We start from the raw sequence: 21,182 nt of genomic DNA, 5'->3' as shown, positions 1-21,182 counted from the left end.
CATTGACTCTATAGGCAGCCTTAGAGAATATATTAGTAGGAATACTTGTGTTCTGAGAAACCTTTATTTCCAAAGCCAGGCACTGAGCACCGAGCGTCATTTTCAGTCTTGATGGGGCTCACTCTGTTTAGGGTACTCTCAAGCTGTGCCAATCTGCTCCGTTTCAGTATGGCTTGGCCCCTCATTCTTCAGCATATGCGCCTGTGGCAGGACAGGGTTCCAAGAAAGGGCAGAAGCCCTTGAGGTTTCTTGAGGTTTGAAACTGGGACACTGTTCCTTTAAATGCTGTTGACCAAAGCAAGTCACAACACAAGGCCAAGATTCAGGAAGAGAGGTTGAATTGTGGGGCAAGGGGCAGGGATGGAGGCAAGACAGTCTAGGCTTTTAGGGCTGTTCGTACTATCAACTCACCCTGAGGTTTAGAGACATCAGTGATGGACCTAATGTCGTAGCTTTTAAGGATGACAACAAGATGCACACCGTGCATTCTGAGTCCACTCACTACCCGTGTGCTTTCTACTAAACTGCTTCACTCTTTCCCAGCCTAACCAGCCGTGAGAAAGAGGGCCCTGATGTTGACTGATGGCTGTCATGTTTCCCCTCCCCCCCTGCTACCAGATATTCCCCTTAGCCCTTTCCTTGTTTTGACCCACAGCTGGACTCTCTCTCCCATCTGCTGCCGAGTTCCATAAAGAAGATGTTAATGCTGCACTTGGGTTATTTTATAGAGAAATTCTGCACGCAGAGTAGGCGCATCCCAGAGGACAGCTACACAAAAATGTGTGTCTTGTAACTGTCATGTCTTCTCATTCTAACACCAGACCTTCCCTCCCTCTAGGATCGGCTAGGCTGTGTGTGCTCTGCTTTAAGATAAAAGCGGGTGGTACCTCTGCCCATATCTAGAAAGGACATAAGTTTCCTAAAAGGAGGTCAGGTGACTGCCTCCTCTAATTAGACACTCTGGAGAATAAGACAGAACCTTGGCCTTGGCCTTAGGATTTCACCTCAAGGCTTGATCCCCGTCCTCTCTCAGCTCCTAAAGCATTGCTGGGCTGTACCTTGGCTTTAAAAGGCAAATCTGAAGCAGGTGTGGTTTCTTCTGGTCCTGCAGCCAAACCCTCCCCTGCTGAGTTTAACTTGTGTTGCAGAACCATTGAAGCAAAGGTCAGCTTTGGTCATTGAAAAACCAACCAACCAAACCAAGCCAACCAAACCAAAACAGCCTAACCCTGGACTTGGGGACCAGGAGATGGCTCAGCAACCTGATTTTGATCCCTGGAAAAAAACAACTTTTTTTCAGGTTGTTCTGTGGCTTCCACATGGGTGTACACACACTCGTGTGTGCACACACACACAAGCCTGAGACTCAACAACTTTACAGCTGAAAACTGGGCTGCTGGCTGGTTGGTGGCACCCATTGGTTGGGGTGCTTTGATGGGATCAGGTTGCAGTGGTCTGTAACCTCTCAACTCCTGCTGGGCTGTATTGTCTGAGGGACTTTATATGCAGACCATTGTCCAAGGCTGGGGGATACGAGGACGGCGCAGGAACTGGTCAGTGCCTGCACATAAGGAACTTCTGGGTGGGGGACACAGGAACCACGGTTGGAACACAGCTCTTATCTACATGACAGAATAGATATGTAAACAGGTTTTGGGTGAGGTGAGATCATGAAACAAGACTGGTCTGGGCAGCACCTTGGTTCCTGGAGCAGAGAGAGGACGGGAAGATACCCTTCAGCTGAGGGAAGCCAGGAAGGCTTGGACAGAAAGGGTACTTACTGTAGTTACGGGGATTTGCACACCTGTGCTAGCTAGTTGTAGTATTGCATATATTCTGAGCCAGACGCTGTGCTGTGTGCTGGGGTTCTTTCTCCTCACTGCCCTCCTTTGATGTGCACGATACTTTTTGTTCCCACTTTACCTACTCTACTTACTTTGTTAGTACAAGGCAGAGATGAGATTTGAAACTGGCACTGTGCTATACGACCTCACGTTGCATCACAGCGAATTTTTTCTGCGTTGCGGTTTGTTTTGCTCTTCGCCATCTCCCCAGACCCCACAAGAGTGACTGAGTCTACGTCCTTGTAGTTGTTCCACAGTCAGTGTTTATACCTGTAGCTCACTGGCCTCTCAGATCTGCTTTGGTGAAGGTGCTGCTGGAGTCCCTGTCAGCACTGGAAGGAGCTGAGCCTGCCCTGCATCTCTGAGTCCGGTGCCCTCTGAGCCAGGGTGAGGAGGCAGCTTGGCCAGAACTTGAGCTGTCGGGAAGCAGGACAGCCTGATTGAATTCCTTCTCTTCTGTGTTTTGATTCTAAAACACTTAGCTGAGACTGTTGAGGCGCATGGACAGAGGGCCTTACTTCCACAATGGAATTTTCCTTTGCTTCCTGTTTGGTATTTTCCAGTAATATTTCTATTAATGTTTCACTTTCAGAGTCAGAGGTGCTGACTTCCTGAGAAGCGCGAACTTTCTCAATGCCGAGCCAGGAAGGACTGACTTTTCCTCTTGGTCTTTCAGTTCCTTTCTCTTCTCTCCAAGGGGAGCTCTGGACTTCCCACCTTGCTGGAAAGGAAAAGCTTAGGGAGTGGGTTTCAGAGAGGATGGGTTATTCCGGACCCCGGGGAGGTGCTTACAATAACGAATGGTCAGATAGTGGCTTCCCCAGGCCCAGAAGGAAGTAGCTTGGTGTGTGTGTGTGTGTGTGTGTGTGTGTGTGTGTATGTGTTAGAAGGTGGAGAGGTCCTCTGGGCCGTATTTGCTGCCTGAACCCAAAGTCTCCAACTGGAATGAGGATGGCCTCATTCATGTATTCTCTTTTATTTATTCGACATCTCTTGCTTAGAGATGCTACATGCCGGGCACTGCTCTGCGTAGGTGATAAGAATAGAGCTGTGCACCAAACATGTATACCTCACTCCTCCTGGGGGTATGTAGGATAGAGAGCCTAAGGTGGCTGTGTATGGGTTGGATGCCCTTTGAAAGAGATTCATTGAAGGGGCTTAACTATAGGGTCAGTTGGTGTGAGCTGTATCTCTTCCAAAGAGAACTGCATACAAGAGAAAGACCAAGCAAGAAGGGAAGGCAGGAGCTGGCAGGGTTGCTCCAAGGACAGTGCAGAGGGCCACATGTTTGGGCAGGGTAGGTGGAGACTGAGGGATGTGGAACAGGCAGAGAAGTTGAGCCTTGTAGGTATAGGAGAGATCTTTCACTAGAACTCAAAGTGAAGTAGGAAGCCTGCAGAAAGTTCTGAACAGAGCTGTTGCATGGACCGATGCAGGTTTTAGAGAAGATTGCTTCAGGGTTATCATGTAGCCTAGTGGCAGAGCACTTAGTCTACTGAGGTCTTTTAGAATTTTTCTGTAAGCTCACCTTCCAGCCCCATAGCAGGGCATGGGTCACTCTGTCTGGGGCCATCTTACCCTGTCCTTGTACCCATCCCTCATCTGGCAGTCTTGTTCCAGACAGAGGTCATCCCTGTCTCCTGTGTACTTAGGAACCCTAACAGACCTTCCCTATAGAAGCCAGTGACCACTCGTCTTCCCAGCTACTCAGGCCAAAACCTACCAGACATGTTGGCCTCTCTTCTTACCGTGGGTTCTTACTTCAGAACTTGCCAGACCAGATGTCTTCTCATCAGCTGCCAATGGGCACCCAAGTCCCAATGGCTTCCGGTCCGTTCCCTCCACTCTGTTCTCTGAGTTAGTCAGAGCAATCTTTTGGAAGTACTGAGGATCAAACCCAAAATTAAAATGATCAGAAAGTCCCCAAGGGTGCAACTTTACCATCTCAGTGGCCATGGGCTCTCAGAAAGCCCCACAGCCCCACAGTTCTGGTACATTCTAAGCCACAGCATGTGATTTAGGGAATGCATAGCATTCAAGGGATGGTACAGCCCCTACCTGCCTGCTGTTGTGAGCTAGCTGTGCCCAGAGCCAGTCCTCAGAAAGAGGCAGGAACTGGGAAGTGTATTATATATCAGTCTCAGTGGCAACTTTACCTGTTACAACAGGATTAAAGTTTGCTACAGAAAATATAAAGGAAACTAACCCAGACACCAACCCCAACTACACAATTCAGAGAAAAATCACAATTGTTAAACTGTTAGTGTTCTTATGTCTCAGCATCTTCAGTATACATATCTATTTCCCCACATAAAAATAGTTTCTTTCTGTCCAAAGACATAGAATGGTGCTTACGTTGTCTCAAACATACAACAGCAGGGATTAATGTTGGTATTACGTTTGCATCGCTCTTGTTTACTGGTTTTCACCAACTTAGCAGGATTCTGAGAGCACCTTTGTGACTAAATTCTCAGCAGAGGTTCCTGTGATTATTTCCCTGGCTTAATAGGACGAGATCTGTTGGGTATGAAGGGAAACCGCTTCCAGAGCGTGTCCTAGAAAGGCACATTCGTTTTAAGGCCTGCTCACTTTTCCCGAGAACTGGGATTTTGGTTTAGTTTGTGGCTTCTTGGATTTACTGGTGTATATGAGCTTTAGCTGTTTGTTGCCTTCCTAAAAATGTTTACCTCTGTCTTCTTCCACCCATCCCGAGGATATATGACGGTGTCTCGTCAAAGCAAGCTTTAACACTGTCTGAGAGGGCCAGGCTCCCAGCCAGGCACCATGAGCTAAGGATAGGGACCCTTTGGGATCCCAGTGGAGGGCTTTGATGAAGCTCAAACTCAGGAGTTTGCTCTAAAGAGGAGACTGGCCAGAACAAGTTCTGAGAAGGTGGTAAGTGCTCAGAAGTTCTCAGAAAAGACAAAGGTGGTGTGGAGCAGGGTCTTATTCGTGAGTGAACTGGAGAGGATTTAAAGATAGAAAGGAGAGGCAGGACTGGATTCCAGAGGAAGCACTTGGTGTGAGGCAGAGGTTGCCTGGCTGAGTAACACGGTGTCTGGAGCTGGGCAGTCTCTCTCCTTGTCCTTAGGACTAGTCAGCAAGGCCGTACCTCAGGGTTCAAAACTGCTGACTGAACACTGCAGGGCCCTGGTGGCAGGCGGTCCACCGATTGTGGCTTGAAACTAGCATTGGTATTGGGAACAGAAGGCCTAATCTTCCATGCTGTTCCTGGGCTTGGAAACTTTGTAATTTGGAATAAGTCATTAGTTTTCCTGGACTTGGAATGTCCTCTCTGTCACATGGGGTTAATGGCAATGGTGTTTCCTGACCACTCACCGTGTAGGTTACTTCTGCCATGTTTGAGCTTCCATCCATGGTGGGTCTTTGAGGGGGTACCATGAGGGTCCTCACTTTATAGATGGCAAATGAGATGCTGTTCAGGGGAAGTGTGTCTGTCAATCACTGTAGGGGTTAAAGAAAGCCGTTGCTTTCTGGCAGAGCACAGAGCCTGTGGGAAGAGCCTTAGGACTTTTGTGTTACTTTGACCCTGCCTGTCCTGGTCCTTAGCCCAGCTTTAGACGCAAGGCTTGCTTGCAGGCTTCTGGCTGTCCTTTTCCTACTCTGCCTGGGAGGAGCAGAAGGAAACACTTTCCCTGGGACCAGCCCGAGTTCTGAGACTGTGTGTGCTCCTCACAGGGCCCCACACATTCCTTAGGAGGCACATTCCGAGAACCCCCATCCCCATTTTAAGGAGGAAACTGAAGCATACACATGATACAGCTACTGATAGGCAGATCTGGACCTGGGCCTTGAGTCCAGTCTAGTCCCTGTGTCTGCCCTTAACCTCTTGTCAGCACAGATACAGGGGTGTTGAGAGGAAAGCACTGTATCACCTGGTGGTCTCAGAGCTGTGAGGCCACCAGGGCAGTTTAGTCCTTATGTGGTGGGAGACAAAAGTAAGACACTGGAACAAGGAAGTGACGGGGTCAGATCTGGGTGCTCTCAGAAAACTTGTGCAGCCTAAGGGGACAGCTAAAGTAGGGAGGTCTCAGTTGAGTCCCTCCAGAGGTGGGGACCTCAGTTAAGCAAATGTCATGCCTGTAGGCAGAGGCAGCAAGGATCAGACCCAAATCTGCATCCTTAAGCCATGAAGTGCATTCATTAAGCCATTCAGGCAGCTCTCAGAACTACGCTGGTCAGTGGAGGGCAATTGGCCAAGCACTTGTCAAGGTATAGGTTTTTCAAGATCGCTGTTGTCAATAGCCCAAATGCCCTCTGTGGATGTAAGTTACTTCAGCTTCCAGAACAACTGTCCACATTCTCTCAGGGTCCCATGGCCTGGGTAGAGATGGGAGGGAGTGTATCACATCTTGAAACTGCTGGTGGTGAGCAGATGGAGGGAGCCCAGCAGATTTAACTGCTTATCTAAAGGAGCATGGAGCAAGTAAAGGCCTTACTTCTCTGAGGCAAGAAGGGGCAGAGCAGTGACTGATTGGCTCATCTACCTGGGGCTCAGGAGCCTGGTGGAGACAGTCACGTGTGTTTGGAAGGTGGACAGAGCTGGCCACTGAGACTTGGATTGAGGCTCTGCTGTCTCATCTGGTATCACGCAGAGTCGGAGGCATTCCCAGGTGTCAGGACCAACGGTGACTGCGAGGAAGCAGCCACAGCGAGGCAGGGTGGACTTCATGGTCCGTAATGTCCTCTCAACAGGGAGCATGGGGTTCTGAGCTCATACTGACCTGTGGCCTGTCAACAGTGTCCTACCAGGGGACATGATCTTTGACAAAAAGTAAGTGCTCAGAACACTTTGGGTTACCAGAGCAAAGCAGCAGCCTATGGAGATGCTGGCTGGTTGGGGGACCCTGAGGAGTCCCCAGCCAGGTCTTCCTGCCTTTGTAGTTCTGTGGCTGGCCACTCTGTCCAGCAAAGAGCCAGAAGGAAGACTTCACAGATCGAGGCATCACACTGCTTCTCAGTAGGCTTCCACGGGGCCTGGATCCATTTGAAACCCATCTGTGGTGTGACTGTGAAGTGACAGGATGGTGGCAGTGAGTGTCATCACTTGCCAGTCACCTGCAGGACAGCTGAGAATGCTGGGACAGCTTGGATCACATTGCCAGAACTTGAGCCTGGAGGTTGTTCCAAGTGCAGACACTGAACTCAGGGATGTGGCTGAGTCCTATCAACTCGCCCTCACCTCATGGCAGGGCCCCTGTGGGGGTGAGGTGGCCGTGGGCCTGATTCTGAAATGGGAAACTTCAGTTCAGGCAGGCTTCTTGTTTGGAGGCATGGCTAAAAGGTTTTAGCCACGATGCCTCTGGTGGCAGCGGAAACTGCTGACATTGTTGGCTCTCCATGGGCTGCTGATGAAGTAGTTTGGGGGTCAGTTTGTTGTCCGTGAGTACTGTCCTTTGCATCTCTTCCCCCACTCCAGCACCCCCCACCCTCCCTCCCGGTTTCCTCGGGATTGCTTTAAAGTTCAGCAAGTTGAGGTTCCGTTGGTGCTCCAGCTTTTGGTACCATGAAGGCAAATTTCAGCGGTACGATGTCTCTCCTTTTTAGTTATTTTATACTTTGTGGTAAAAAGATACCGAAAGAGAACACCAGGTTCATACATTCTTGTGTCTTCCCCAGACTCCTCGAATTCAAATAGGAATCAGCGCTTCCTTGGTAGAGAGCCCTGCTGTCCTGTAAAGAGTTATAGATTTGAATTTCAAAGGCTTGTGTGAATGGGGCATGGCTAGAAACCTGGAATTCAGTCTAGAAGTTGGTCAGCCCCCCTATCCCCAGTAAGATTGTCATCCTTAGTCTTCCTCTGTTACTGTGGTGTGACATTACCTGTTCTTTAATGAAAGACCACCGTTCTGTAAGGGCTTCTGGCATTTACCAGCCTCGGTCCAGAGATGTTCAAACCTTGACTGGCATATGTGGGTAGACTCAAAATAATGAGTTTGACCTAGAGGTTATACTATAGCGGTCTGTGTTGTAAATTGTCGAGCGGCATGGACTTGATTTTAAAATGCTCCTGCAGGACAGTACTGGATTTGATCCCAGAAACTGTGTGGTGTAGTCCTGTGTTCTTGTAATCCCAGCACTAGGGAGGCAGAGATGGGCACACCCCTGGGGCTCCCTGGCCAGCCAGCCTAGTTTACCTGACAAGATCCTGTCTCAAAAGCAAGGTAGGCAGCAGTGGGAGAAGACACCAAGAATTGACCTTTGGCCTTCACCCACATTCCTGTACACACATGAACAATGTATACACATAGTCTAAATCCCTGGGTTCCCTCTCCAGCAGGCACAGCAGGGTGTGCTGGTGTACGAGGCCATTGAGTTCTAGGCAAGACCTGTCGGAAACAGAGTTAGCTGTTGGCTTGTTTCAGGTCAAAAAGAGTGACCAGAAACAGTGAAGGAACATGGTGACACAGTTGGGAGGCGCCTCAGGAGTCTGAGGAATTTATTCAAGAATAGAATGAAGAGTGTTACGGTGATTTAGTTACTTTAAAGCACTGGAAAAAACCACGGGAAATGGCTGATGTGAGATGCAGGCCTGTAGTGAGAAGGAGCAGCCGACAGGCGTGGAGTTCAGCGACTACTGTGGGGCTGCAGAGGGAGAAGCTGTGGGTGAAATGCCTGCGATAGGAAAAGCCTGTGTGTGCATTCCCCACACTTCCCCCCAACACACCCCACCCCCCACTTGCAGAAAAGGGGCAGGGAGGAAATAGACCTGAATTGTTAACAGTGGCTGTCACAGGAAGGTTGGATTATTTTACAGTTTCAAGAACAAAGGCAGATTATTTAATCACAAAAGCAAATTAGAAAATGAAGTTTCAACAAGACTGAAAAGCACTGTCAACAACAGTGCCGCCCCAAGCTCCCTAGGAGGGGTGTGGGAAGGTAGGGAAGTTAGGCAGTGACCAGCTGAGATTTGTGCTGGGCCATCTGAATGAGTTGCTGAACTTCAAAGCCAGGGCTGAGGGTGTCTCATTGTGTCGGAATGCTGGTGATCACAGGAAGTGGTGACAAGCCCTTTGTTATATAAGCCTACCAGGCTTGCTCATCCATGCTAGCCCTCCGTGCTGGATGCGACCGACATCTGTCTGTATCAATGGCCACAGCCCATGCTTAGCACTGTATCGGAAACGCACTGTCAGGCCGGGGAAGACGAAGTTCACACCCTCTCTTCCTTAACTCCCTCTGGGGCTGTGGGGCGGGGGAGGAGGGGAATTACCGCAGAGGGAGGGCCTGACTGGCTGTATTCCTGCCTGACCCAGGAAGGGGTGGGGATTTTCTTGGCTACCTGCCAAAGCAAGAGCCTGCATTTTGATCTCTTCTGTTTCTCCAGTCCTGTCTGTCTGTCTGTCTTGCTGTGACATCTGTGAACATGCTGTGGAATGTTGTTGCTCTGCAGACAGGGGACAGTTTTCCTCTCAAACTCAGCAGGAGGCAGACAGAAGCACAGGACAGGTGCCTAGTGAAGTCTCAGAGCCTCTGTGTGTGTGCTGCAGGTGTGTCCCCACTGGTAGATGAGGAGCCCTGAGTCTCACAGGGAGGAGAGAGCTCAGTTCCTGTCTCAGGGCTTTGGTAGTGGTGGTTTTGTTTGTTTTTGTTTTGTTTTGGCTGCTTTCTATGGTCTCCAGGGCATGCTGTACTCTGCCCTATTAGTTAAGTCCCTGCATTGCCCCATGTGGTCCATATAGATGTGAAAGGAATGTACCAACCATTTTTCTTCAAAGGGAGGTGTCCTGGGGGTCAAGGCCTGCCAAACTTCCCTGTTTTTGTTGACCTCCCTGTGTTATCTGGACACCGGGAATCCGGCTCCTTGAGCACACATACTTATTTTTCATTGACCACCCCCCACCCCCCAACAGCTGGAACAGAACCTGGAACACTGAAGCCGCTTTGGGTGAATTGGACTTTCAACGTCCAGGGCCAGGTGCCTTGGCAGGTCCCATCCTGTCTGAGCCACTGGGCCTGCATTTGTAAAATGGCCAGGTGTTAGTCTTGTTCAGAAATCTTTCCCCAAAGGCTTCAGCCATCTCCAGACAGCAGGTTCCCATAGAATGCAGTAAGAGAGACTCAGAAACCATGGCGAGTGAGGGTTTCTTACTGTCAGGTCAAGGCCCAGTCATCCGACGACTGTTGTTTGCAGTTAAGGAGACACAAGAAGTCAAGTCCCACAGCTTCGTAAGGAAACCACGTTTCTCACTATGGTTTCCAGTCCTCCTGTGTGGACGGCACTTGGCCTGCTCTTGGAAGGCCTGTGTGTTCATTCTCTGGTCGATCACTCACTTTTTCACCTGAATGGCGTTGGAAAAGCCTCAGGCACTTAATATCTAAAACTGCAGAGGGTGGAAAATTTACCAGGCCAAGAGCTTCAGAGAAATGTGGGGCCTCCTTGGGGAATTGCTCAGACAAGAGAGACCAGTAGGGTGTTTAGGCATGAGTCTGTTGCCCCAAGGGTGACAATATGTTGTTGGCCTGTGTTAAGTTTTTCATTTGTACAGCACAGGGGTCAGCAGGCTTTCTGTATGAAGCATATAAGGATGAAGAGTTTTAGGCTTTTGGCAATGGCAACTCGGTTTCTCTTGTAGCTCCTCAGCTCTGCCCTAGTCACGCAGCAGGGGTTGTGGACAGTGTGAGCAAATGAATAGGTGGGGCTGGGCTCCGGTTCCCACTGTGGACACAAACAGAGGAGTTGCTCCTCTTCATATTCAAGGCCCATATTGACTTGTTCTTGCTGGGTTTTATCCAAGCCCGTTTTGACCTTCTGAGTTCATGGAGAACCCCATCCTCTCCACCCCTTAGCTCCCTGCAAGCCCCCTCTGGCCCAGGCATGCAGAAGGCCTTTCATCTCTCCTGAGTTGCACCTAAGTTACCTACATTCTCATGTCAAAAATACATTTTTATTTTTATTTATTTATTTTTAAACCTACCATCTTTTGATCTTCTAGCAACTCTGTTGTCCTGGGTAAGATCTCTCATCATATCTCATCTGATACACTGTAAGGGTTAAGAAGTGGACGTATTAATAGATGGTCTATTGTTATGGTTTTGTTAAATGGGTGTCAGAAGAAAAGCCCTATACCTGATAGCCCTTGTTGCTTTCATAAAAAAATTCACTATTAGCTGGGCAATTGGTGGTACATGACTCTAATCCCAGCTCTCGGGAGGCAGAGGCAGGTGGATCTTTTGAGTTTGAGGACAGCCAGGGCTACACAGAGAAACCCTGTCTTAAAAAACAAAAGAAACCCAATCAAATCCTCTTGCTATGCACAGGTGTCGGTGTGTGTGTGTTCGTGCGTGCCATGGCACACACATGGGAGTCAGAGGACAGTTTTCAGGCCTTGGTTCTCTCTCCTTCCATCATGGGATCCAAGAATTGAATTCAGGTCGTCAGGTTTGCCCAGCAAAGCGCCTTAACCATTGAGCAATCTTGTTGATGTTTCTGGTAAGACCACCTGTCTTCTCTATGTGGCTGTAGATAATGTCATTGCTTAAACTTCTCCATGACTTCTGTTTTGTCCAGCCTCCTAGTTTGCCATCTGAGGCCTCTGCCTCTTAGAAAGGCTTCCTGTTGCCTCATTGCCTCTGGGCCAGCCAGCTAGAAATGTCTTGCCTAGCCTAGAGTTGCAGTGCTCACCTGCGTGCCTCCAAATTACAGCCTCCCTTAGCCGGCCGGTCGTGTCCTCTCAGCTGCCGTGCCTCCCACCCTCCATCTTATTCCCTTTCTCTGTGCACAGGTCTGCAGCCCTGGTAAGAGAGGTCACAGCACGTCTGTTGTCACTGCTGGGTTTCTGGAAAGACAGTGAGAGCTCCCTCACTGTTGACCTCATACAAGTTGACCCTCAAAGCAGACCTAGGGTTGCTTGTCAGCTAAATGTTTTCAGAGTCAGTGTGCTTTGTAATTTTGTCAGTGCTCAGGGATTCCTGTAACTCCAACATGGGAAAACACCTAAAAAACCAGGGTCCTGTGGAGGAGCCAAGACACGCCCTGTTTTAAGCATCAGTGGCTCAACAGGCTGAGTAGCCGGCTTGAGCTGCCTGCTTTTCTGGTATGGCGCAGAGACTTTTGGGTGAGTGTGTCGGGTAGACATCGAGGGAAAGCAGCTCTCTTCTTCAGTGGTGAGTGGGAGAGAGAGAGAAGATTACAGCTGCCAATCCCTGAGTAGCCCCGTATGGGGGGGAAAAACATTTTCAAGGGATTTGGCTGTGGTCTGCTCAGAGTTCCAAGTGGGTGGGACAGACAGGCCCTTCAGTTGTTCTAGCATAGTGCCCAACACAACAGAGGTATTTAACAAATATTTTGAAGTGGGGCAGTGGTGGCGCACGCCTTTAATCCCAGCACTTGGGAGGCAGAGGCAGGTGGATTTCTGAGTTCGAGGCCAGCCTGGTCTACAGAGTGAGTTCCAGGATAGCCAGGGCTACACAGAGAAATCCTGTCTCGAAAAAAAAAAAACAAAACAAAAAAACAAAAAACAAACAAAAACCCAAATATTTTGTGAATGGACTAAGCTAAATAGAGATCCCCCCCTTTGGAGGTGGGGGAAGCTTTGTTGTGGTTAGATTGAAGGGCTGCAAATGTCACAGTAAGGAGTTAATTGAGCCTTTGCCATGCAGGCAGTGGGGACTCAAGGACAGGTTTGTGCAGGGAGGGACTTCATAATGCAACATGTGTTGCTCTTAGCCCATTATTTGCCCTTTCCGGTGTGACTGAGATGCCAGATAATGAGGCGTTGGACTACATAAAGTGCTTCCTTGTGCTGGAGAGAGGCTGGGCCAGTCTTGAAGCCAGTTGGCCACCAGCCTCCTCCCTGTAATTTATGTGCAGTGGCAGGTTAGAGTGGGAGGCCCCGCCTCTGCTGAGTACCAGTCAGCTTGCTGGCTCCGGCCCTGGGGATGTGGCCCTGACTCTGAGTTTCCCTGAAGGGTTGAAGGCGGGGCTGGCTCTTCCCAGGACTGACCTACACAGTTGGTAGTTCCTGTGGCATGTGGGGGGACAGGTACCGCTGACCCTTGGTTTCTTTTCCTCCAGAAACCTGTTCCCCAGCTCGGTGACCTCAGGCTTTTCCCAACTAAAGATACTGGTTTTCTGTTTTCAGTCCCGGGATCTAAGTCTGAGGGGAAGTCATTGAGGGAGGAAGCAAGCAGCTCACCTGCTTTGGTGCTGATGTAGAGGACAGGAACAGACCGTGTGGACCAGGCAGAGAGAAGATGGAGGCAGGCGGAGCCGTGGGGCCAAGGAAAATGGAGTGTTAGATGGAAATCTAACACTCCATGGGAATTGGGGTGGGGTGGGCACCCCTTGGAAGAAGTGGGATAGTTTTAGTTCCTGGAAAGCGACTGAGGGGAGAATAAAATTATGTCTGGCACAGGGCGCAACCTGCCACAGTCATGGAAGTTGGCAAAAACAGGTTGAGCCTGGGGCCTGGCTGAGGGGAGCATATGAGTGCCTTCTCAAGCTGTCAGCCTTGAGGTAAGAAATGGGCGTGAGTGGTCATCCCTGCAGGGACTCAAGGAAAACCCAGGGTTGGGGGCATTTGGCAAGAGCTAACAGGAATTCAGCTACTGAGGTAGGCCCAGCAGAACTAGTGTGCTTGGCCAGGCTGGAATTGGGCCCCTGTTGTTCCTGCTGCTGCCCTGCTGTCTTTCTGGCTTGGCCTTCCAAGAGTGAACTCTGAGGGAAGCTGACATGTGGGCAGAATGGAGATGGCTCTCCTGTGGAGGCAGGGCCCGCTGGCCCCAGGTGGGCGCTTTACACTTGTCCTGAGCCGACAGTTCCACATCACCTCAGCTACCTCAGAAGGCAGAGAGAGGGGGATCTCCTCCCTCCAGAAGTCATGGTTCAAGGCACCCCAAAGTCAGGGAAGCTCCGAGCAAGGCTGTGCCCCCCCCCCCCAGTATGTTACTCATACAGCACTGCTCTCCGTAATTAAGAGGGTGTGCACACACTTTGGAGGTAAGGTTTGTAATTAAAGGACAACTGAAGACAGTGACTGATATCTGGATTCTACTCCCTCCCCTTTTAATATAAGGTCTCATGTAACACAGGCCTGCCTGCAGCTCCATGTGTAGCTAAGAGTGACCTTGAACACCTGATCCTCTGCCTCCACCACTGGATCACAGTTACATCTCTAGGCCCGGTTTATGCAGAACCTAGAGCTAGGCATAAACATCTTAGGTGTACACTCTACCACTGAACCACATCTCCAGCCCCACGACTGGATTTTCTAAACCATCCTAAGCCTGCCTGGCACTGTGCTAAGAGGGTCTCTTCATTCTCGCGATAACCGTTGTAGGCAGGTAATTGTGTTTTGCTCATGAGACCCAAGTACAAAGGTTTAAGGAACTTGCGCAGAAATCTTGCTCAGGGACAGAGCCATGTCTGGTTCTTCCCCAGGGCCTGAGCTCTTTCCCCCGATGCTCCAGTGTCTGAGAGCCTGGTGCTGTCTGCACTGCCTCTCGCCTCTCCTCAGCCTTGCTGCGCCTGGTGTGCTTTATAATTAGAACAGACTGCAGCTCTGCTCGTGACATCACTGTGAGATTAATATTCAGAAACTCAGGAGGAAACGGAAGAAGAAAAGGCAGAGACTGAGGTGGTGTGTACCAGAGCTCAAGGCCTAATTAGAAGGAGTGCATAGAAGCTGACTTTGAATGACTTTGGTCATTTCAAGGCTCCCTCCCACTGCAGGTCTCTCTGCTTCTGCTTGTGCTCTGTGAGTTTGGTCCTGCCCATGCCATGAAGTTTTATCGAGGACAACACAGATCACGTCCCTCCCATAAAGCCCAACACTGCAGCAGTCATATGGCTTTCTGGGGGCTTCCCTGGCCTTGGACTATCAGGGAGTTCTTTTAATCTGGCTTTCAAGACTCATGAATGGATTCTAGACTGAGGCAGGCCAGTCCTTCAGCTGCCCCTGGATAACACTGGCTCCCCTCACCCTCTCACATCTGTGGACAGTGCCTGGGAGCCTTGCTGTTGACTCGAGACCTGTGCAGTGCCTGTGCCGTAACAGGTTTACAGCCCCTCCTGTACAGATAGTTCCTAGCTGCTGGACTCAGGGTGTGCTGGTTCTGGGCATAGTACCTAGAGCGAAGCGACTGGCAAGACGTCAAAGAAAGATTCTCTGCAAGGAAAGGGGGCTGTGTGAGTCGCAGGCCAGAGGACTTGTTTCAGTTTCTGCAAAGAGCAAACAAAGGCTGGCTGGTTGGGGACTGTACCTTTTCATTTAAAGAAAAGCGACCTCAGGCAAAAACAGATGCCCTCTCCTGGGCACCACGCTCCTGAAGCTACCTACCTTCTTGCTGAGAACCCCAGGACAGTATTTTCTACCTGCCTGTTTCCTCTCCACAGTTTGACTGTGGGCCCTCACTTCAGCTCTTGCCACTGTATCTGTCTAAAACCCTAGAAAGAAAAGCCAGACATGGTGGCATGCACATTTGAGATCCCAGTGCTAGGAGGGGGAGGTCAGAGGATGCCTAGAGCTCACTGGCTTACCTAATCAGTGAGCTAAAAATAAGCCCTACAAGCCCTGGTATGCAGGGTCCTAGAACCTATAGTAACCTCTCAGGCACCACAGAGTGGTCTACTTCCATCCAGAAGACAGTGCTGCCTGCCAGAGGGAGCAGCCTGAGCCATCTCCTCCAGGGCAGCCTTGGACCACTCCAGTACAGCCCGACATTGGTGTTTGGTGTCCAGTCTACCAGTGGCTCTTGACCTCCATTAGCATGGCCTGTAGTTTGGTCCCACATCCCCTCTGCATCCCATCCTGTGCCTGGACGCACAGGCGAGGAACCTGGCTTTATTGGTCCCAGCTGATCCCTGTGAGATTACACACATGGTCTCAATTCTTCCTCCCGGTGTCCTCAGTGGGCGTCACCTGTTTTACCATGAGGCAGCTGAGACTCGCCTAGATTAGACACATTCCAGCTGCTGGCTCAGGCGGGGCCATAAGTGGTCTTACCTCATCTAGGCTTGTGTCTTTGTACCTCTTTCAACCTGATTGCCCCTCCCCCCAGAGCCGGGCAGGAGGGTTGGGGGCTCTGAGGAAGTGGCTTTTCCCTGCAGCCAGGGTCTGTGCACCCCACCGTGGTGCGGCCTGTGCATTTCTGAGAAGTGTAACAAGGCTTGTCCTTTGAGGATAGCCATGCTGTGAGAATTGGGCCTCTGCGAACTCCCCAGCTCTGACTTGTGGCTCTGTCCCAAGCAGTGATCCTATCTCAGATAAAGCTATGGCCTAGGGATTTGTGGAGCACAGAGCCTGGGCTGCCAGACTCCCATCAAGACGGCTCAGAGGAGTCTTCCTCTCACCCTTCAGTGCTGACCTTTCCTGGAGAGGCCTTGTTGCCCTTGGGGTTGTGTGCAGCCACTCCCTCAAGAAGTCAAGTGCAGCAGGGCCAGGAATGACACTTGGTGGATGGAAGTGGGAGGGAGCCGAGCCTCCACGAGGAGGCCTTGCTTAAATCTGAGCTGCATCTGGGTCACCCATTTGCTCTATTTTTAAACTGGTTGTATGGTTAGGAGGGTCCTTCGGAAAGCTAGCCTAGGGGCGTCACCAGGAGATAGGATGGCAGGGGGGGCTTGCAGGGGCTCTGTAGCCTCTGTTCTGTAGTTGGTGGGCAGGGTCAGCTGGTGGAAGAAGAGGGTAGTAAAACCCAGGAATCATGGGATCCATTCCCACAGGAGGGGAAGGTGTGTCAAGTGTGCACCCCCCCCTTTCCATTTCTCATTCCTTGTAATCTGAAGCAGGCCAGGCCAGCTGAGGACAGCAGTGGCCACCCTGCTCCTGCCCTTAGAGTTTCCCAAAGCCCTGGCTTATAAAAACCTGTTTTATCTGCTTTCTTCTTCTAACGGAGCTGCAGTGGTGAATCAGGAAAGGGCTGGGATTGTTTCAGGTTTCAGTCTGTCGCAGGGGCGGTGTTGGAGGCTAGAAGGCTAGACAGCAGTATCTGACAGACGACTGAAGAATGCTTCTTGTCATCCCAGCAGCATGTGGCCCGTCCACTGTTTTCAAGGAAAGAGAAGTCTGGGATAGACCCTCTCCTTTGCTGCAAGGTCCCGGGCACCAACAGTCCCGCCACTCACATCTGATAAGCTCTGTGCGCCCCAGAGTTGCCAGTCTAGGGCAGGAGCTTCCATCCCCTCACTTCCTCAGCCTCCCATCCTGCCCATCCCTGCCTTTGTTCTGTCTCTAAGTCCCTATCTGTCCTTTCCCACCCCTCCTTGTCACTTTCCAGCCACCTCCCTAGTGGGTAGCCTTGGTCCCTGGCCTTCCCATGCCCAGGTCGGTCACAGGTTGGCAGGGGCTGGCTAATAAATGACTGAGTGGGTAACAGTGGGGTCAGAGTTCCCTGTGTCAGGAGACAGGCAGAAGACTGAGGCAAGAAGGGATCTTAGGGTCAGGTGGACCTGCTGCTTTTCTTTGTGACCCTGGGTGTGAGTCTTAGCCTCTCTGAGCCCATTTCCTTTCTTAGAGAACTCAGTTTTCCATATTCTCTGTCAGGCCCCGCATTAGATACAGACAGAGATCATAAAGATGAATGGACTCTGCCCTGAAATATTCACATTAAGGACTCTTAGCAAGCATGGTAAGGTGAGTCAGTGGGGGTTGGGAAAGAACACATAACATTTAGACAGAAATGACGTCAGTGCTCAGTGTTATACACATGAGAAGCGTTCAATCCTGGGTCTTGCTGGACCATTGTTTTCTGGTATAACAAGGTCCGCCTGTTGGCACTCAAGCCTGAAGGTCCCCTCAAGTATTGTGCCCATGTGCACACCCTGCCATGTGGCATTGGCCTCTGGCAAGTAGAACAGCCAGGCCAAGGCCTGCATCTCTGAGACTGGAGTTGGGCAACACAAGGCAAACAGCCTGGCTTAAAGGAAGAGGGTTCTGGGAGATGTACAGAGATTTCTAAACATACTTTCTTTGGTTCTTTAAAAACACATACAGCGGCCGGGCATGGTGGCGCATGCCTTTAATCCCAGCACTTGGGAGGCAGAGGCAGGCGGATTTCTGAGTTCGAGGCCAGCCTGGTCTACAAAGTGAGTTCCAGGACAGCCAGGGCTACACAGAGAAACCCTATCTCGAAAAAAAAAAATAAAAATAAAAAAAAATAAAAACACATACAGCTTGCTGGGAGTTAGTGACAGTAGAGCCAGACTTTAAAAAAAAAAAATCCTGTTAGCAGAAGACAGTGTGGGAGATCACTTTGGAGGCACCTTGTGTCACTGCCGCTTGTGAGCTCTTGTCTGTCCCCTGGCTAACCTGTGATCTGTGGACCCAGAGTTGTGTCTCATTCTGCTCTAAGTCTAGAGCCCAGCATGGGCCCTGCCTAAGGAGGCCTGTGGAGTAGCAAGCACATGGAACTCTGGGCTCCCTTCTGTGTGTGCTGTAGGGGTGCCTCAGAAAACAGTATTAAATGGGTCATGGACCTGGAGTGATGGCAGCCTCAGTTAAGCCCTGGCTTTGGCCTAGCACTGAAGCTGGGCACTCTTCTTACCCACCACTATGGTGGAGAACTGAGGCCCTTGAGAGGTTAAGTGGTCTTCTCAAGGTGGTGCAGCAAGGATTTGAACTTAGAGATCACACCCTCGTGCTCTGCTATGGGGATGCAGTACGTGTAACAACATGAGCAGTCCAAGTGAGTCTGACATGGACAGAAAGCCCTGGAAGCTGGAGGCTGGCAGTGAGTGGGAGGGGGTATCAAGAGGGGATACTGTTCCTGAGCCCCAGGAAGAGGGCACTTCCAAATGTCACTGGTCCCTTAGCAGTTGGTACATAATGCAACCTACCCGAGTCCTGGGAGCTGGCTCTCTCTTGTTCAGCAGGCTCCTGGCCTCTTGTTTGAGCCCACTAGCAGATGCCATGAGGATTCGGGATTTGTTTGCAGGATAGAATTTGGCTTGGCTGGGACAGTGGGCAGTGCTGGTTTTCCTGTCCCTGAGCTGTGGGTTCACACAGCCCTCTCTAGGTCTGTTCCTCCATCCTGGAATCAGTAGAATTAGGCTCTTTGGCCATGATAAGAGTCCCCTCAAGAGGAGGACATCAGGATTTTCCTGTCTGCTGGAACTCCTTGCTCTGCAGACATTGAGGTCATCACTCTAAGAGACCGCCTGGCCAAGCTCTTGCAACATTTCCAAGGCCCTGGGGGTTCTTTGTGCTGAGTCCTGTGTGGGCAGAGCTCTGGGCAGGCAGCACGTTTTGGCAGGTCTCTGGTGGTGTCATTGGAGAAAAGCTTCCTATGGCTGTGTGCTCATTAGGACTGAAGAGACCCAGCTTTTACAGCCTGCTTTTGTTCCTCCCAGATGCTAATAAACAGTTACAAACTTTGGTTAAATGCGGCTTCTGGAAAGAAAGAGGGATGTTTGGGAGAATTCTGTTCCCATGGTTTCTAGGTCATCAAGGTTTAGTCTGGGACAGGGGAGTGTCTCCTTTATTGCGGTGGAGTGGACCAATCATGGCTGGTATTTTTCTGGGGTCCTCGGCTCCCTGGAGTGGAGGGACCCTAGAGCCAGGAAGGCTCTTGTTTCAAGCTCTGCACAGCTGCCATCTGCCCTCTACAAGGTGAAGGCTTGGGCCGCCATTCTGCAAGCCCAGATTCCCTGCCTCTTGACTCACCGTGGGACCTTGAGGAAATCACTTCCCCTGGGTTTGTGAAACCATGGGATTAATAGTGAGGTATTGGCACACATCTGTTACTACTGAGAATTCTCAGTCTTGGGGGTTTGTGCCAAAGCTCCCAGAGAGCTTTTAGAGAACACGGGCCCCAGGTCCTTCCTGGTAGCGGTTCAGTCAGAATACTTGGTGGGAAACTTCAGGGAATAGTGATGCTGTGCTAGACCAACATGAGACTGGACCAGGTCAAATCTGGGGTAGCTTCTGTCCATATTTTGTGGGGTTCTGTTGTGTTTAGTTAACCTTTATTTGACTAAGAACTTGAGTAGGTTAGCAGATGTATGGGAACCTCCCATTTTTAGTACCCCACAGGAAGCCCAACGCTTTACCTTTCTCCAGAGAACAGGTCCATCCCTCCTGAAGGGAGACACGGAGCTGTCTGGTTTCTCTGTGTACCATGGACATCATAAAACTCCAGATATGAGTGTGATTATGCCTCTCCCACATCACCCAACCTTTTTGATGCTGCTGGGACCCTCCCTGAAGCTACCCAGAGACACTGGGCCTGGTCCCATGCCCTTCATCTCTTCTTAACTTGGAACAGCCGTCTTGTCCCCAGTACCATGCTCTGCAGAGCCGTGGAGATCTCAGGAAGGGCATAGAGCTTCCATTGACAGAAGATAGCAGTTTAGGTGCTCCTGTGAGCTAGTCCTGGCCACTGGTTCTCTGTGGCAGAGAGCCCACTGTCTCAGAGCATCCTGTTCTGTGTGGAACGGCTGTCAGGTTCAGGTCATCCTGAAATTGAGTCAGAATATTTCTCATAACTTCTGCTTATTTTTGCTCATACCACCCTTTCTGACCCCACAGAACACTTTTGCGTCCTGTTGTCGGGGTTAGCTACTCACCCGGCAACCCCCACACATTAAGTCCTCTCAGAACACATTTCTTGGTTCCTCCTCCACCAATGCCTGTGAGACAGAATCCAGATGCCATATTATTATGATGGCTCCCGAAGGGGTGGGGGGGTCCAGAGTGGAGAGTGTTTCTTCCAGGGGACCCCCCAGCCAATTCTGTACACAGAATTGAGGGGGATACTTCCTTGTGGGTAGAAGTCCCCAAGTGAACACAGCTTGAGAACACAGCTTGGTCCACTTTGGGGCACATAGGTCTGTTAGACCACATGTGTGCAGTCTCTGGTAGCCAAGACATCGGGTGTGGCACACATGGGTAGGCTCTTGTCCACCGAAGGGCCCTAGGTCCTCCTGGCTTGCTACCAGGGAAGGGGTGAGTATTTGACTCCTTCCGATAGCAGATGGGGAGTGTGGCCATGAGAGAGCTTCCTGGGCCTTGGTTTTATGACATCATTGGGAACAAGGTTAATACTTAATGGTGAAGGGTGAGCCCTGTTATTACTGGAGCTCACTCACGGCGGCAGCAGCAGCAGAACTTGTTCTGCCTGTTAGCGTCTTGCTGTCCTGAATGGAGATGGGGAATGGGAATCCAGTTTCCCTTCCAACCCGAACCCCTGGTCCCTAAGTGCAGGAGGGGTCGTTTGGACTTACGGTGATTTTTTTTTTTCCTGCTTCACTCAGCAAGCAAGCCCACCCAAACTAGTCCAAAGACTCAGAGGCTCAGCTGTGATTAGGCATTTTGAACTGTCTGTTGGTCTCACTGCTTTTGAGGGTGGCTGACAGAAGTGGTGCAGAGAGATTTGTCA

General features: G+C 50.6%; 1 protein-coding gene across 1 annotated transcript in view, besides 1 other annotated feature; it reads left to right on the top strand.

Moving 5' to 3' along the window:
* The window catches only part of Shb (src homology 2 domain-containing transforming protein B), a 107,553-nt gene that overhangs the window by 7,796 nt on the left and 78,575 nt on the right, over positions 1–21,182 (top strand). The window lies entirely within an intron of this gene.
* Positions 13,616–16,953: an enhancer, noted in NCBI's record as "VISTA enhancer mm1668". NCBI's record gives its function as "enhancer in: heart[6/13]" and the evidence as "EXISTENCE:transgenic organism evidence [ECO:0001131][PMID:17130149]".

Source organism: Mus musculus, chromosome 4, assembly GCF_000001635.26.
Source record: "Mus musculus strain C57BL/6J chromosome 4, GRCm38.p6 C57BL/6J".
NCBI lineage: Eukaryota > Metazoa > Chordata > Mammalia > Rodentia > Muridae > Mus > Mus musculus.
Note: the sequence above shows the minus strand (reverse complement) of the source record. Positions and strands in the feature narration are given on the sequence as shown.